Below are 18,865 nucleotides of genomic sequence, written 5' to 3'. Positions count from 1 at the left end.
GACTGGATGGCCCATGAGGTCTCTTCCAACTCTTTGATTCTATGATTCTATGAACTATAAATCCCAGCAACTACAACTTCCAAATGTTGAGGTCTATTTTCCCCAAACTCCACCAATATTCACATTTGGGCATATTATTTGTGTCAAGTTTGGTCCAGATCCATCATTGTTTGAGTCCACAGTGCTCTCTGGATGTAGGTGAACTACAACTCCCAAACCCAATGCCTACCAAACCCTTCCAGTATTTTCTTTTGAGCATGGGAGTTCTGTGTACCAAATTCAGTTCAATTTTGTCATTGGTGGAGTTCAGAATACTCTTCGATTGTAAGTTAACAATAAATCTTGGCAACTACAACTCCCAAATGACGCCCCCCCCCCCCAACCCCACCAGTATACAAATGTGGGCATATCGGGCATATCCAGTGAATAAATATACATCCTGCCTATCAGATATTTACATGACAATTCATAACAGAAGCAAAATTACACTTATGAAGTACCAACAAAAATAATGCTATGGTTGGGGGTCACCACAACATGAGGAACTGTATTAAGGGGTTGCGGCATTGGGAAGGTTGAGAAACACTGAACTACAACTCCCAAATGTTCAGGTCTATCCCCCCTCCCCCCAAACTTCACCAGTGTTCACATTTGGGCATATTGAGCATTTGTGCCAAGTTTGGTCCAGATCTATCTTTGCTTGAGTCCACAGTGCTCTCTGAATGTAGGTGAACTACAACTCCCAAACACAAGGTCAATGCCCACCAAACCCTTTTTAGTATTTTTCTGTTTGTCACAGGAGTTCTGAGCGCAAAGTTTGGTTCAGTTCCGTCATTGGTGGAGCTCAGAATGCTCTTTGATTGTAGGTGAACTATACATCCCAGCAACTACAACTTCCCCCAACCCCACTAGTATTCAAATTTGGGTGTATCGGGTATTTGTGCCAAATTTGGTCCAGTGAATGAAAATGCATCCTGCATGTCAGATATTTACATTACGATACATAACAGGAGGAAAATTATAGTTAGGAAGTAGCAACAAAAATAATGTTATGGTTGGGGGTCACCACAACAGGAGGAAGGGGTCGCAGCATTAGGAAGGTTGAGGAACACTGCTATATAGGGATCGTATAGTCTTGGAGTCCTCGTGGACAACAAGTTAAACATGAGCCAACAATGTGATGTGGCGGCAAAAAAAGCCAATGGGATTTTGGCCTGCATCAAGAGGAGCCTAGTGTCTAGATCTAAGGAAGTAATGCTAACCCTCTATTCTGCTCTGGTTAGACCACACCTGGAATATTGTGTCCAGTTCTGGGCACCACAATTCAAGAGAGATATTGACAAGCTGGAATGTGTCCAGAGGAAGGCGACTAAAATGATCAAGGGTCTGGAGAACAAGCCCTATGAGGAGCGGCGTAAGGAGCTGGGCATGTTTAGCCTGAGGAAGAGAAGGATGAGAGGAGACATGATAGCCATGTATAAATATGTGAGAGGAAGCCACAGGGAGGAGGGAGGAAGCTTGTTTTCTGCTTCCTTGGAGACTACGACGTGGAACAATGGCTTCAAACTACAAGAGAGGAGATTCCATCTGAACATGAGGAAGAACTTCCTGACTGTGAGAGCCGTTCAGCAGTGGAACTCTCTGCCCCGGAGTGTGGTGGAGGCTCCTTCTTTGGAAGCTTTTAAACAGAGGCTGGATGGCCATCTGTCAGGGGTGCTTTGAATGCAATATTCCTGCTTCTTGGCAGAATGGGGTTGGACTGAATGGCCCAGGAGGTCTCTTCCAACTCTTTGATTCCATGATTCTATGATTCAATGTTGATGTCATTTTTGACTTATAGTGACATTAAAGTCCATTTCGTAGCTCAGTATGGATTCAATCCCTATCCATAGGCCTTGCTTTGGACACAGTTAAGCAAAGTTTTCCAAAGGAGAGAATCAAACCGCATAGACTACGATCCTGTATTATTCGCAGAGGAGAAGCTTCTAGTGCCAGCAGTAGAGCGTTTGATTGAGCTTCAGCAATTCAGAAGCAGAGTCACGCTTCTGATCTGATTTAGCACAGCAGGTTAAACCACCAGCTGCAGTAAATCTTGTCAGTTGAAAGGCTGCCAGTTCAAAGTCCAGGTTGGGGTGACCTCCTGTTGGCTTCAATTTAGGAGGCAACCCCTGGCAGCGAGACCAGGAAGAAGCCTGTTGGCAGAAACCCAGACAAGTGATAAGTCTGAGCTGCCCCTTTTCTATGAGTCCTTCCTGTGGCAAGCGTACAGATCAGCCCCAATTAAAATCATCCAGCAGCAAGGTGAGAAGGTGATATTGAAATCATGGATGAAGGAGAGACCCTGTGGACCCACCAAAAAGGGCTCGCTACAATGGTGAGCAAAGAGAAGCCACAATTTAAAAGATTTCCCTATATTCCCAATAGAATCTCACCAAAGTTGAAGGAAGCGCCACTGAAATGATTGTATTGTGATTCAGCTGAAAAGGATGCAAAGCAGCAACATTTCGCCAAGCTGAGCATAACATGTACAGAAATAAAAGCCTTTTTTATACAGAAACAGAGTTGTCGGATTTGAATTTCCCATTCTCCGTCCCTCTGCCGGCTCAACAGTGATTGGCTGGCGCCTCTATAGCTGGGAGGAGGCTTGGCTGCCTTCTGAGTGCCTGGGCCAATTGCTGGGCTTCTGCCGCCTCGGCATCCTAACGAATCAGGAGAGAAGGAGGTGGGACGAGGGGGAAACAATGCATTCTTGAGTGGATTATGGTGATATGAAATGTCAAAGCAACCAGCGAGTCCCAGGGGGCCTGCAAGCCAGCCTTTTCTATTGTCTTTGAATGGCTGCAATAAACGTTGATGTCTGGCAAGCATGCCATAATCCGGATTTTTCCAGTGCTGAGGTATAGAAACAATGAGGGAATTTTGGCTGAAGTTTCGGTGGAGGAAGAGCTGAATGAGTAACAGATCAGAACAAAAGGTGACTTTCCGAAGGCTTCCTTTGTCCTATTGAGATAGGATAATTAATGCCAAGCGACCGCCTCCCCTGGGGGGACCAACTCCGAGCCCCAAAGGTCACGATCCTTTGTTATTGTCCATGCAAAAAGTGTCTTTTGATAAGGGTTTTTTCAACTGAGGATTTCCTTCTTTCTAGGGTCAAAGAGATGGCTTCTTATATTTTTATACATTTTTCAATAAAGGGGAATTGGGCAAAAAGGGGTCAGGAAAAGATCAGGTACACAGAGAGAAATATAGAAATCATGATATAGAAAACATACCCACTTATCCCTCCCACCAGAGTCCCATACAGAAATTGATGAGAGCTTGATCGTGGCTCAATATATGTCCAATGTTCATTATAGGAAAGTCAGTAGACTAAAGTATGTCCATAAAGGGGAGAAAAAGTCCTTGATGTGGGGCAAAAAGGTTCAAAGAAACCATTAGGAGAGGCTTGGCAATTCCACTGAGCCAAACTATGGAGCTCTGCATCACTGGAGCTGAAGCTCGTCCTTTGGTCCTTGGAGAACTATAATTCCCTCCAAGGGTTGGAACCAGGTGGCAGATCCATTCCCCAAAAGATAGTGTTAGAATTGAGCTAGGAAATATATGGCACCAAAATTGAGTCGTTTCGTCAACTCGTGGATACGGGGACCCGAGGGGTTTCAGTATCCACGGTTTAAAGAAACACCGTTTCGGCCTCCCTGAGATGCCTGGAAAGCATCCCAGGCGGGCCTGCGGCTGCCCGCAACCCAGAAAAGGGTAAATTCATGCAATAGGCACAATGTATCACTATGAAGAGGTGAAGGTTACAACTCGATTAGTCTTTATTAGGGGTTTTGTTACAATGTTTGTGCTGGGGAGAAAAGCAAAAGGAGAAAGCTCAAGGTTGCAAAGAATCCATGGTTGAGGCTGCTGCTGGGGCACATTTCATCAGCGTTGGACCAACGGGGCATCCAGGAACTGCGGAACTCCCTGCAGCTGGTCAGATCAGCTGGAAAGCAGGGGTCTGGGGTGGATTCGGCATCAATGCTAATCAAGATGTTGTTAAAGTCTTTAATGGCCAGAATCAATGGGTTTTCCAGGCTGTATGGTCATGTTCCAGAAGCATTCTCTCCTGACGTTTCGCCCACATCTATGGCAGGCATCCTCAGCGGGCCCAAGTTTGCCCATGCCTGCTATATACTCTAGTTGGAAGAGACCCCCAAAGGCCATTCGGTCCAACGCCTTTCTGCCAGGCAGGAAAAGCACAACCAGATCCCTCCCGACAGATGTCCATCCAACTTTTGTGTAAAAGCCTCCAGAGAGGGAAACTCTGCCAAACCCATAGGCTGCATATCTCATTGCTGGACAGCACTCAGGACAAGACCTCAGCTAGTCACTTCCTAACCGATGCGTTGGCCCCTGGGCCAAATATCCCCTGTCAAAGCCTTGAAGAACACCTATCATCACATCCACCCATTGTGATGCTCTTCTGAGTCACCAGTTTAATCCATAAAGTAAACCTTCCTTGATTTCACAAGGAATGAGCGACTTCTTTGATTCTTGGGAAAGGACCTGACCTCGCCTTACCTTTCAGCAAATGGATCACTTTAATGGGTTGCTGCGAGATTTCCGGTACTGTTGTCCATGTTCCAGAAGCATTCTCTCCTGATGTTTCACCCACATCTATGGCAGCCATCCTCAGAGGTTGTGAGGTCCGCCTGGACACTAGGACAAGTGGGCTTTATATATCTTTAGAATGTCACATGAAACAATCAGACCCAGCTAATACCTTCCAACAAAGGATTCCTCCAGACAGTAATCCTTTGTTGAGAGGTGTTAGCTGGCCCTGATTGTTTCATGACATCTCAACAAACTTTTCCCCCTGTTAGGAAGCAGCCAGGCTATGAAGCTGCAAGGCCATTCAATGCTAATCAAGGTGTCCACTTGCAACATTCACACTTGCCTCCAGCAGACAAGAGTTCTTTCTCCCACCCCAAACATCATTCCACAGATATATAAAATACATTTGCCTAGTTTCCAGCAGACCTCACAACCTCTGGGGATGCTTGCCATAGAAACGTCAGGAGAGGATGCTTCTGGAACATGGCCATGGCTGCTTCCTAGTCTATAGCAGGCATGGGCAAATTTGGGCCCTCTGAGGATGCCTGCCATAGATGTGGGTGAAATGTCAGGAGAGAATGCTTCTGGAACATGGCCAGACAGCCTGGAAAACTTACAACAACCCAGTGATTCCAGCTATGAGAGCCTTCGACAAGACCTTGATTAGCATTGAATGCCCTTGCAGCTTCAAAGCCTGGCTGGTTCCTGCCTGGGAGGCATCCTTTGTTGGGAGGTGTTATTTGGCCCTGATTGTTTCATCACATCCCAACAAAGGATTCCCCCAGGCAGGAAACATCCAGGCTTTGAAGCTGCAAGGCCATTCAATAATAATAATAATAATAATAATAATAATAATTCACCTTGATTAGCATTGAATGGCCTTGCAGCTTCAAAGCCTGGCTGCATCCTAACTGGGGGAATCCTTTGTCGAGATGTCATGAAACAATCAGGGCCAGCTAACACCTCCCAACAAAGGAGCCCCCCAGGTGGGATGCAGCCAGGCTTTGAAGCTGCAAGTCCATTCAGTGCTAATCAAGGTGGCCAATTGCAACATTCACACTTGCCTCCAGCAGACAAATGTTCTTTCTCACACCCAGGACATTCCACAGATATATAAATTCCCACTTGCCCAGTTTCCAACAGACCACACAATTTCTGAGGATGCTTGCCATAGATGCAGGTGAAACGTCAGAAGAGAATGCTTCTGGAACATGGCCATACAGCCTGGAAAACTTACAATAATCCAGTGATTCTGGCCATGAAAGCCTTCGACAATACATAACTTTAATGTTTTCTTATTAATTTTTTGTGATTTTAATTTTAAATTATTATTATTATTATTATTAGAAACACAACAAGATGAGTCCACAGCAGACACTCTGCTGGCTGCTGAATTGGATCACACATCGGACACTTCCCAAGTGTCTAACTGTGCGATGTATTGGCGAATACTGTGTGCAGATCCCAGTAAGGTGGCCTTTTGCAGCTGACAGATGGCAATTTTGTCAGTGCCAATTGTGTTTAAGTGCAGGCCAAGGACTTTAGGCACTGCACCCAGTGTGCCGATCACCACTGGGACCCCTTGACTGGCTTGTGCCAGAGTCTTTGCATCATCATCATCATCATTATTAGAAACATTAACAAGATGAGTCCACAGCAAACAAGATCACTCTACTGGCTGTTGTATTCGATCCCACGTTGGAAATAATAATAATAATAATAATAATAATAATAATAATAATATTTCCCAAGTGTCTAGGACTGTGTGATGTATTGCTGAATAATTCATGCAGATTCCAGTAAGCTGGCCTTTTGCAGCTGACAGGTGATAACTTTGTCAGCGCCTATTGTGTTTAAGTGCAGGCCAAGGTCTTTAGGAACTGCACCCAGTGTGCCGATCACCACTGGGACCCCTTGACTGGCTTGTGCCAGAGTCTTTGCATCATCATCATCATTATTATTAGAAACATTAACAAGATGAGTCCACAGCAAACAAGATCACTCTACTGGCTGTTGTATTCGATCCCACGTTGGAAATAATAATAATAATAATAATAATAATAATAATAATAATATTTCCCAAGTGTCAAGGACTGTGTGATGTATTGCTGAATAATTCATGCAGATTCCAGTAAGCTGGCCTTTTGCAGCTGACAGGTGGTAACTTTGTCAGCACCGATTGTGTTTAAGTGCAGGCCAAGGTCTTTAGGAACTGCACCCAGTGTGCCGATCACCACTGGGACCACCTTGACTGGCTTGTGCCAGAGTCTTTGTAGTTCAATCTTTAAATCCTCATACCATGTCAGCTTTTGTTTCTCCTCAATCCTGCTGTTGCCTGGGATTGCAACATCAGCGATCCATACTTTGTTTTTCCCCACGATTGTGAGGTCAGGAGTATTGTGCTCCAAAACATTCTGAATTCGGAAGTCTCAGAGGAGTTTGACGTATTCATTCTCTGTAACGTTTTCCGGCTTGTGATCCCACCAATTCTTTGTCGCAGGCAGATGGTATTTGTGGCACAAGTTCCAATGAATCATCTGAGCAACGGTGTTGTGCCTCTGCTTGGAGTCTGTCTGCTTCCTCTTCATCTTGGAAAGAAGTGACGAGCGGAGTGCCACAAGCAGGGTTCCGTCCTGGGCCCGGTCCTGTTCAACATCTTTATTAATGACTTAGATGGAGGGCTAGAAGGCAGGATCATCAAGTTTGCGGACGACACCAAATTGGGAGGGAGAGCCAATACTCCAGAGGACAGGAGCAGGATTCAAAACGATCTTGACAGATTAGAGAGATGATTGGCCAAAACTAACAAAATGAAAGATGCAAGATAATCCACTTTGGCAGAAAAAAACGAAATACAAAGAGACAGAATGCGGGACGATGATACCTGGCTCAAGGGCAGTACGTGTGAAAAAGATCTTGGAGTCCTCACGGACAACAAGTTAAACATGAGCCAACAATGTGATGTGGCGGCAAAAAAAGCCAATGGGATTTTGGCCTGCATCAATAGGAGCATAGTGTCTAGATCTAAGGAAGGCATGCTCCCCATGCTCTATTCCGCTTTGGTTAGACCTTACCTGGAATATTGTGTCCAATTCTGGGCACCACAATTCAAGAGAGATATTGACAAGCTGGAATGTGTCCAGAGGAGGGCGACTAAAATGATCAAGGGTCTGGAGAACAAGCCCTATGAGGAGCGGCTTAAGGAGCTGGGCATGTTTAGCCTGAAGAAGAGAAGGCTGAGAGGAGATATGATGGCCATGTATAAATATGTGAGAGGAAGCCACAGGGAGGAGGGAGCAAGCTTGTTTTCTGCTTCCTTGGAGACTAGGACGCGGAACAATGGCATCAAACTACAAGAGAGGAGATTCCATCTGAACAAGAGGAAGAATTTCCTGACTGTGAGAGCCGTTCAGCAGTGGAACTCCCTGCCCCGGAGTGTGGTGGAGGCTTCTTCTTTGGAAGCTTTTAAACATAGGCTGGATGGCCATCTGTCACGGGTGATTTGAATGCAATATTCCTGCTTCTTGGCAGAATGGGGTTGGACTGGATGGTCCATGAGGTCTCTTCCAACTCTTTGATTCTATTATTCTATCTGAGTAACGGTGTTGAGCCTCTGCTTGCAGTCTGTCTGCGCAATCTTCTTGCAGCAGCTGAGGATGTGATCTATTATTTCATCTGCTTCCTTGCAGAGTCTACAGTCCCAGAGTAGTTTCATTCTCTGTACCTTTTTCCGGCTTGTGATCCCACCAATTCTTTGTCGCAGGCAGATGGGATTTGTGGCACAAGTTCTAATGGATTATCTGAGCAACGGTGTTGTGCCTCTGCTTGTAGTCTGTCTGCACGATCTTCTTGCAGCAGCTGAGGATGTGATCTATTGTTACATCTGCTTCCTTGCAGAGTCTACACTTGGGATCTTTCGTTGACATTTCAATTCTGGCTTTGATAACATTGGTTCTAATGGCTTGTTCTTGGGCTGCCAGAATCAGGTCCTCCTTTGTCTCCTTTTTCAAAATTCAATGTTGTTGTTGTTATTATTATTATTATTATTATTATTATTATTTTGCTGGTTGCTTGATTTCCGTTGAACTCAGTCCAGTGCATTCCTTTGGAGAAGAAGACTCCCTGACATTTCTGAAGAAACATCTCCTAACCCATTGCACTTCCCTTTGTTGCCCAACCAATCTGCTTCTGAGGATATTGGCTCACCACAGAGGAGAGATGGAGATGCGCCTTCCACGATGCTGAGGATGCTGATGCTGTCTTTCCTCGGAGATGCGGCAGTGACATCAGGTGCATGAAAATGCCTGACTCAGCTCCCAAGGGTGGAGTGGCTTGGAAGGTGGCCCACAAGCCTTGCCGTGGCCTCTCAACCTCTATAAAAAGGCATCGCCGCCCCACTGGAGACACTGGTTTGTGGGTGTCTCCTCCTGGCAAGGTGCAACAGAGATGGCGATAATACGGGAGTCATTGGTGAGTATGAATGAGGAGGAGGGAGGCTGGGGTTTCATGCAACACACATGCAGATATGTCACCTAGAGCTATGGATCCGGAACTGGTTTGCGTGCATGGTCTTATCGGGAACTGATAGGAATGCCTCCCCAATAGCTCCTCTTAAGAGCCAGCTTCTGCTTTGGATGAAGGTCGGTTCTAACTTCCCATCAAGGTGCAAAGAGGACATTGTTTACATCCTCCTTTTGCTAGAAAGAAGCCAATGATAAGCATAGTGTGTTGGGATCCTTCTTCTGATTGTCAAATTGCTTTGTGATAGGAGAAATGACATTATTTTGCACCTGGAGTAATATTAATACAGTGTTCACTCACTTATCACTGGTGCTACGTTCCACGAAAAGTGAAAATCCGCAAAGTAGGGATGCTGTATTTATTTTAATACTAGCCGTTCCCTGCCACGCATTGCTGTGGCCCACATGGGGGTTCTGTGTGGGAGGTTTGGCCCAATTCTATCGTTTGTGGGTTTCAGAATGCTCTGTGATTGTAGGTGAACTACAAATCCCAGCAACTACAACTCCCAAATGTCAAGATTCTATTTTCCCCAAACTCCACCAGTGTTCACATTTGGGCATATTGAGTATTCGTGTAGAGTTTGCTCCAGATCCATCACTGTTTGAGTCCACAGTGATCTCTGGATGTAGGTGAACTACAACTCCAAAACCAAAGGACACTGTCCACCAAACCCTTCCAGTATTTTCTGTTGGTCATGGGAGTTCTGTGTGCCAAGTCTGGTTCAAATCCATCATTGGTGGGGTTCAGAATGCTCTTTGATTGTAGGTGAACTATAAATCCCAGCAACTACAACTCCCAAATGATTAAATCAATTTTTTTGAGTGAAGGACATACATTGGGTTGTTAGGTGTCTTGTGTCCAAATTTGGTGTCAGTTCGTCCAGTGGTTTTTGAGTTCTGTTAATCCCACAAAGTGAAAATTCGCAAAGTAGGGATGCTATATTTATTTTAATATTTATACATTATTTTAGTAGTGTTACTTTCTGGTACCACCCGCGAAAAGTGAAAATCCTCAAAGTAGGGATGCTATATCTATTTTAATATTTATACATTATTTTAGTAGTGTTATGTTCTGGGACCTCTTGCGAAAAGTGAAAATCCGCAAAATAGGGACACTATATTTATTTTAATATTTATACAATATTTTAGTAGTGTTATGTTTCAGGACGGAGCCCCCGATGGCGCAGTGGGTTAAAGCGCTGAGCTGCTGAGCTTGTTGACCAAAAGGTCGCAGGTCCGATTCTGGGGAGCAGTGTGAGCTTCCATTGTCAGCTCCAGCTTCTGCCAACCTAGCAGTTCAAAAACACGCAAATGTGAGTAGATCAATAGGTACTGCTTTGGCAGGAAGGTAACAGCGCTCCATGCAGTCATGCCGGCCACATGACCTTGGAGGTGTCTATGGACAATGCCGGCTCTTCGGCTTAGAAATGGAGATGAGCTCCACAGCCCAGAGTCAGACATGACTGGACTTAATGTCAGGGAACAATCTTTACCTACTATGTTTCAGGACTACCTGCGAAAAATGAAAATCCGCGAAGTAGGGATACTATATTTATTTTAATATTTATACATTATTTCAGCAGTGTTACCTTCCGACACCACCCGCAAAAAGTGAAAATCCGTGAAGTAGGGATGCTATATTTATTTTAATATTTATATATTATTTTAGTAGTGTTATGTTCCAGGACCACCGGCTGAGGGGGAAAAGGAAAGCGCCTGAGACTGTTAAGAATGGTGGGAGTTGAAGTCCAAAACATCTGGAGGGCCCAAGTTTGACCATGCCTGCTATAGAGGTTCCTTGGAGGACCTAAAACAATCATACTGTAATAATAGCAATAATAATGTCAGTTTCCTTTTGACTTTTTGGCCTGAAGGTTTTGGTGGAAATGAAAAATTAGGGAGAAAAACAGGAAGCTGTCCATAGGCTGTTAGAGGCACTCCCAGCATTCCTCACCTTATGATAACTGGGGATACTGGGAGTTGCATTTCAATGAGATTCTAAGTGTTGGTTTACAATGGAAGCAAGACTCACAAGGCTTAAGCCAACATCTCTGTCCAAGGAACTAAATTATTATTATTATTATTATTATTATTATTTGAAACACAGCAAGATGAGTCCACAGCAAACAAGATCACTCTGCTGGCTGTTGTATTCGATCCCACGTTGGACATAATAATAATAATAATAATAATAATAATAATAATAATAATTCCCAAGTTTCTAGGACTGTGTGATGTATTGCCGAATAATGCATTCAATCATGGGAAGTGTCCGACGTGTGATCCAATACAACAGCCAGCAGAGTGTCTGCTGTGGACTCATCTTGTTGTGTTTCAAATAATAATAATAATAATAATAATAATAATAAGCAATAATAATCCTAGACACTTGGGAAGTGTCCGCTGTGTGATCCAATTCAACAGCCAGCAGAGTGTCTGCTGTGGACTCATCTTGTTGTGTTTCAAATAATAATAACAATAATAGTAATAATAATAATAATAATAATAACAACAACAATAATAATAAGCAATAATAGAGTTCTAGACACTTGGGAAGGGTCCGGCGTGTGATCCAATACAACAGCCAGCAGAGTGTCTGCTGTGGACTCATCTTGCTGTGTTTCAAATAATAATAACAATAATAACAATAATAATAATAATAATAATAATAATAATAATTGCATCCTCGCAGTGATGTTGACCGACTCGATCTGTCTAGAAAGTCTGGTGGCAGAGGACTTTTACAAGTCAAGCAGTCGAAGAAGAAAATTCACAATGCCATGGCAGAATATGTAAAGGAAAGCCAAGAACCTGCTTTAATTGAAGCCAATAATCGGAAACTTCTCAGAGCACAGCAGACAAAGAGTCAGTACAAGCAAACTGCACTCCAAACTAGAGCTGGCAGCTGGCACAAAAAAGCATTGCAAGGGCAGTTCCTTGACAAAATTGAAGGAAAAGTTGACGAGGAGAAGACCTCATGAATGGAACCCTGAAGAAGGAGACAGAAGGAGGCCTGGTTCTTGCAGCCCAGGAGCAAGCCATCAGAACCAATGCAATTAAGGCCAGGATCGAAAAATCAGCGATGACCCAAAATGCAGACTGTGAAACCATGGACCATCTCCTCAGTTGTTGCAAGAAAATCGCACAGACGGACTACAAACAGAGGCACAACTCTGCAGCCCAGTTGATTCACTGGAACTTATGTCACAAGGACCACTTGCCAGCAGGAAAGAAGTACTTACTTACTTACTTAGGCGATCCCTTGTTGGCCAAGTAGGATAGTCTTCCAGGATCAGAAGTAGGTGACTGTGGAGCCCTATTCTTGATCTGCATCTTCTCCCGCAGTGAGGGCATTGGTTTCCAGGTGGAAGGCGGACCTGGTCAGGGTTGGCTTGATGCGCCTTCCTCTTGGCATGTTTCTCTCTTTCGCCCTCCATTCGTATCTCTTCGAATTCTGCAGCACTGTTGGTCATAGCTGACCTCCAGCTGGAGTGCTCAAGAGCCAGGGCTTCCCAGTTCTCAATGTCTATGCCAGAGTTTTTAAGGTTGGCTTTGAGCCCGTCTTTAAATCTCTTTTCCTGTCCTCCTACATTCCATTTTCCGTTCTTGAGTTTGGAGTAGAGCAACTGCTTTGGTTGACGGTGGTTGGGCATCCAGACAATGAGTTGTCCATCAGAGTTGATGGTGGAGGACCTTCGCTTCAATGCTGTGTGATGTATTGGTGTATATTGTGTGCAGATCCCAGTAGGGTGACCTTTTGCGGCTGGTAGATGGTAATTTTGTCAGTGACGATTGTTTTTAAGTGCAGGCCGAGGTCTTTAGGCACTGCACCCAGTGTGCCGATCACCACTGGGACCACCTTTCCTGGCTTGTGCCAGAGTCTTTGCAGTTTGATCTTTAAATCCTCGTATCGTATCAGTTTTTCCAGTTCTGATGCCAATTGTTTTAAAGTGCAGGCCAAGGTCTTTAGGCACTGCACCCAGTGTGCCGATCACCACTGGGACCACCTTTCCTGGCTTGTGCCAGAGTCTTTGCAGTTTGATCTTTAAATCCTCGTACTGTGTCAGTTTTTCCAGTTCTGATGATGATGATGATATTCCCAATTTCTGTCCAGGGAACTAAATGACGATGACAATGATGATGATATTAGACAGTATTCCAAGTTTTAAGCCAAAGTTTCTATCCCATTTCTGTCCAAGGAACTAAATTATTTTTTAAAAGGTAAAGGTTTTCCCCTGGTATTAAATCCAATTGTGTCCAACTCTGGAGGTTGGTGCTCATCTCCATTTCTAGGCCAAAGAGCCGGCGTTGTCCGTAGACACCTCCAAGGTCATGTGGACTGCATGGAGTGCCGTTACCATCCTTATTGATCCACTCACATTTGCATGTTTTTGAACTGCTAGGTTGGCACAAGCTGGAGCTAACAGCGGGAGCTCACCCCGCTCTCCAGATTTGAACCTGTGACTTATTGTTATTATATTGGTTATTATTATTATTATTATTATTATATTCCCAATTTCTGTCCTAGGAACTAGATGATGATGATGATGATGATGATATTGGTTCAGTATTCCAAGGTTTAAGCCAAAGTTTCTATCCCATTTCTGTCCAAAGAACTAACTTATTATTTAAAAGGTAAAAGTTTCCCCCTGAAATTAAGTCCAGTTGTGTCCAACTCTGGGGGTTGGTGCTCATCTCCATTTCTAAGCTGAAGAGCCGGCGTTGTCCATAGACAACTCCAAGGTCATCTGGCCAGTATGACTGCATGGAGCGCCGTTACCTTCCCACCAAGGTGTACCTATTGATCTTCCCACCAAGGTGTACCTATTGATCTACTCACACTCCATTTCTAAGCCAAAGAGCCGGCGTTGTCCATAGACACCTCCAAGGTCATGTGGCCAGCATGACTGTATGGAGTGGAGTTACCTTCCCCCAGAAGTGGTACCTATTGATCTGCTCACACTTGCATGTTTTCAAACTGCTAGGTTGGCAGAAGCTGGGGCTATCAGCAGGAGCTCACCCAGCTCCCCGGATTTGAACCTGCAACCTATTATTATATTGGTTCTTTCTGCTAAAAAGAATGACGAACGTGTCTGGCAACACTAAAAAGGAAACCGAACCAATGCCGGAACAAATGGGACAATAAAGCCATGGAAGTAGATATCAATCAGGCGTGCTCGAATAAAGACGGGGGAGGATTTATTATGAGGGATAGCAAAGCAAGCAAACCAACAGGAACAACCTGCTCGATGCATGTCGAATTGCAATAAAATGCTAGCAGCAGGTGAAGATGCTCTCGTTTCGATGGCATTCCTTGCCTTCCCGTGTCACTTCCACATCTCTTAAGGATATTTGCATCTATTGTTGTTTTAGGATATGATTCAATAACAGGCATGGGCAAATTTGGGCCCTCCAGGTGGCAGAAGGGTGTTGGACTAGATGGCCTTTGGGGGTCTCTTCCAACTAGAGTCTGTAGCAGGCATGAGCAAACTTGGGCCCGCTGAAGATGCCTGCCATAGATGCAGGCGAAACATCAGGAGGGAATGCTTCTGGAACATGGCCATACAGCCTGGAAAACTCACCAGTGATTCCGGCCATGAAAGCCTTCGACAACAGCTTGATTAGCATCAAGTGGCCTTGCAGCTTCAAAGCGTGGCTGCTTCTTGCCTGAGGGAATCCTTTGTTGGGATGTGATGAAACAATCAAAGCCGGACAACACCTCCCAACAAAGGATTCCTCCCAGGCAGGAAGCAGCCAGGCTTTGAAGCTGCAAGGCCATTCAATGCTAATCAAGGTGAAATATCATTATTGAATGGCCTTGCAGCTTCAAAGCCTGACTACTTCCTACCTGGGGAAATCCTTTGTTGGAATGTGATGAAACAATCAGGACCAGACAATACCTCCCAACAAAGGATTCCTCCCAGGAAGGAAGCAGTCAGGCTTTGAAGCTGCAAGGCCATTCAATGATAATCAAGGTGAATTATTATTAATATTATTATTGAATGGCCTTGCAGCTTCAAAGCCTGGCTGCTTCCTGCCTGGGAGGAATCCTTTGTTGGGAGGTGTTATCTGGCCTTGATTGTTTCATGACATCCAAACAAAGGATTCCCCCTGGCAGGAAGCAGCCAGGCTTTGAAGCTGCAAGGCCATTCAATAATAATAATATTAATAATAATTCACCTTGGATAGCATTGAATGGCCTTGCAGCTTCAAAGCCTGGCTGCTTCCTGCCTGGGAGGAATCCTTCGTTGGGAGGTGTTATCTGGCCCTGACTGCTTCATGACAACCCAACAAAGGATTCCACCTGGCAGGAAGCAGCCAGGCTTTGAAGCTGCAAGGCCATTCAATAATAATAATAATAATAATAATAATAATAATAATAATAATAATAATAATTCACCTTGATTATCATTGAATGGCCTTGTAGCTTCAAAGCATGTCTGCTTCCTGCCTGGGAGGAATCCTTTGTTAGGAGGTGTTATTTGGCCCTGATTGTTTCATGATATCCCAACAAAGGATTCCCCCAGGCAAGTCGCAGCCAGGTTTTGAAGCTGCAAGGCCAATCAATAATAATAATAATTCACCTTGATTAGCATTGAATAGCCTTGCAGCTTCAAAGCCCATTTGCTTCCTGCCTGGGAGGAATCCTTTGTTGGAAGGCATTATCTGGCCCTGATTGTTTTGTGACTTCCCAATAAAAGGATTCCCCCTGGCAGGAAGCAGCCAGGCTTTGAAGCTAAGAGGTCATTCAATAATAATAATATTAATAATATTTCACCTTGATTAGCATTGAATGGCATTGCAGCTTCCCAAATTCTGGCTGCTTCCTGCCTGGGAGGAATTCTTTGTTGGGAGGTGTTATCTGGCCCTGCTTGTTTCATGACACTCCAACAAAGGATTCCCCCAGGCAGAAGCAAACAGGCTTTGAAGCTAAGAGGTCATTCAATAATAATAATATTAATAATATTTCACCTTGATTAGCATTGAATGGCCTCTTAGCTTCAAAGCCTGGCTGCTTCCTGCCTAGGAGGAATCCTTTGTTGGGAGGTGTTATCTGACCGTGATTGTTTCATGACATCCCAACAAAGGATTCCCTCAGGCAGGAAGCAGCCAGGCTTTGAAGCTGCAAGGCCATTCAATGATGATGATGATAATATTTCACCTTGATTAGCATTGAATGGCCTCTTAGCTTCAAAGCCTGGATGTTTCCTTCCTGGGAGGAATCCTTTGTTGGGAGGCATTATCTGGCCCTGATTGTTTCATGACACCTCAACAAAGCATTACCCCAGGCAGGAAGCAGCCAGGCTTTGAGGCTGCAAGGCCATTCAATAATAATAATATTAATAATAATTCACCTTGATTAGCATTGAATGGCCTTGCAGCTTTAAAGCCTGGCTGCTTCCTGCCTGGGAGGAATCCTTTGTTGGGAGGTGTTATCTGGCCCTCATTGTTTCATGACACCCCAGCAAAGGATTCCCCCAGGCAGGAAGCAGCCAGGCTTTGAAGCTGCGAGACCATTCAATAATAATAATAATAATAATAATAATAATAATAATAAATATTTGTATTTTGTCCTATCTCCCTGAGGGGACTGAGGCTGTTAAGAATAGTGGGAGTTGAAGTCCAAAACACCTGGAGGGCCCAAGTTTGCCCATGCCTGTTCTATATGGAAAACAATACAAGCATAGGCTCTTCTCACCAATGATGTTACACTGGGAGCAGCGAGGAACTGGTTCCAAAACTGGTTTGCAGTGCTACCGTATGGGCACGCCACCCATAAGGGACCGCAACCAAGGAACCTGAGCGGCCTCTTTGCCACCCAAAGGAAGGAAAACCCAAAGGGCAGGTTCCAAATGATACCCAGGTAAAGAGTGGGTGGTTCATCGGAAACTGCTATCTCTCCAAACCACTCATCCGCTCCTGTGGCTAAGGACCTGATTCCTGGGTACGGAAGATACTTCCCCAGATAGGAGGAGGTGTTAGCTGGCCCTGATTGTTTCCTGTCAGGATTTCCCCTATGTCAGACTACACAGAGAAGCCATTGAAACCCGCAAGCATGTGGACAATTTCAACAGAAAGAAGGAAACCAAGAAAATGAACACAATCTGGCTACCAGTATTAAAAAAACTCTAAAATTACAACAGTACAACAACAGAGGGGAAACAATCAGGCACATCTAATCACCTCTCAACAAAAGATTGCCCCAGGCACTGCCAGGCCATCAAATGCTAATCAAGGTGGTCAGTTAGAATCATAGAATCATAGAGTTGGAAGAGACCTCATGGGCCATCCAGTCCAACCCCCCAAGAAGCAGGAATATTGCATTCAAAGCACCCCTGACAGATGGCCATCCAGCCTCTGTTTAAAAGCTTCCAAAGAAGGAGCCTCCACCACACTCCAGGGCAGAGAGTTCCACTGCTGAACGGTTCTCACAGTCAGGAAGTTCTTCCTAATGTTCAGATGGAATCTCCTCTCTTGTAGTTTGAAGCCATTGTTCCGTGGCCTAGCTGCTCCTGCTGCTAGGCCCAGCTTCTGCCAACCTAGCAGTTCGAAAACATGCAAATGTGATTAGATTAATAGGTACTGCTTCTGTAGTGTTTGGCGTTCTGTGAAACCATGAAAATGAACAAAATCTGGCTACCAGTATTAAAAAAGAAGTCTAAAATCAGGACAGTAAATAAAAAGCAACACTTAAAAAACAGGAGAATTCCAGACAGGAAACAATCAGGGCCAGCTAACACCTCCCAGCAAAGGATCCCCCCAGGCAGGAAGCCACAAGGTTATTCAGTGCTAATCAAGGTGACCAATGGCAACATTCACACTGGCCGCAATCAGGCAAGAGTTCTTTCTCCCACCCTGGACATCATTCCACGGATATATAAACCCCTCTTGCCTAGTTTCCAGCAGACCTCACAACCTCTGAAGATTCCTACTATAGATATGGGGGAAATGTCAGGAGAGAATGCTTCTGAAACATTTAAATCGAACATGATCCCCCCACCCCCACCCCCAATAAAAGATAGTAACTTATAGTTTTGATAAGGACAAGGACACCAGACTTGGATAATAAGGGTTAAGCCTTGGTCAGTTTGCCAAGACACTAACAACAACAACAACAACAACATGGACCATTCCCATGTTAGATAGTGTGTCCATTTAATCAAGGTTTTATGCTCTAGGTTTCATATATATAGCAGAAGGTAGCACATTTATTACTGAGAAACCCCCTCCCTTTACACTTATGTACTCTCTTGAACTTCTATGGGACTCTGGTGGGAGGGATAAGTGGGTATGTTTTCTATAACATGATTTCTATATTTCTATATTCCTCCCTGTGTATTTGACCTTTTCCTGACCCTTTTGCCTAATCCCCCTTTATTGAAAAATGTATAAAAATACAAGGCAGCCACTCCTGTGTGACCCTGGAAAGAAGGCAATCTCCAGTTGAAAAAGACCTTTATCAAAAGACACTATTTGCATGGACAATAACACAGGACCATGACCTCTAGGCTTGGAGTTGGTCCCCCAGAGGAAGCAGTCATTTGGCAACTATGATCATATCTCAATAGGATGGAGGGGGCCTTCGGAAAGCCGCACCTCATCCTAATCTGTCATCCATTCAACTTTTCTTTCACTAAAGACTTCAGCAAAAGTTCCCCATTGTTCCCATATCTCTGCACTGGAAAAATCCGGATCTTGGCAGGATCGCCAAACAACAATGTTTATTGCAGCCACTCAATGACAATAGG

Source organism: Anolis sagrei, chromosome Y, assembly GCF_037176765.1.
Source record: "Anolis sagrei isolate rAnoSag1 chromosome Y, rAnoSag1.mat, whole genome shotgun sequence".
Taxonomy (NCBI): domain Eukaryota; kingdom Metazoa; phylum Chordata; class Lepidosauria; order Squamata; family Dactyloidae; genus Anolis; species Anolis sagrei.
The sequence above is the reverse complement of the archived record's forward strand: the minus strand, read 5'-3'. Positions refer to the sequence as shown.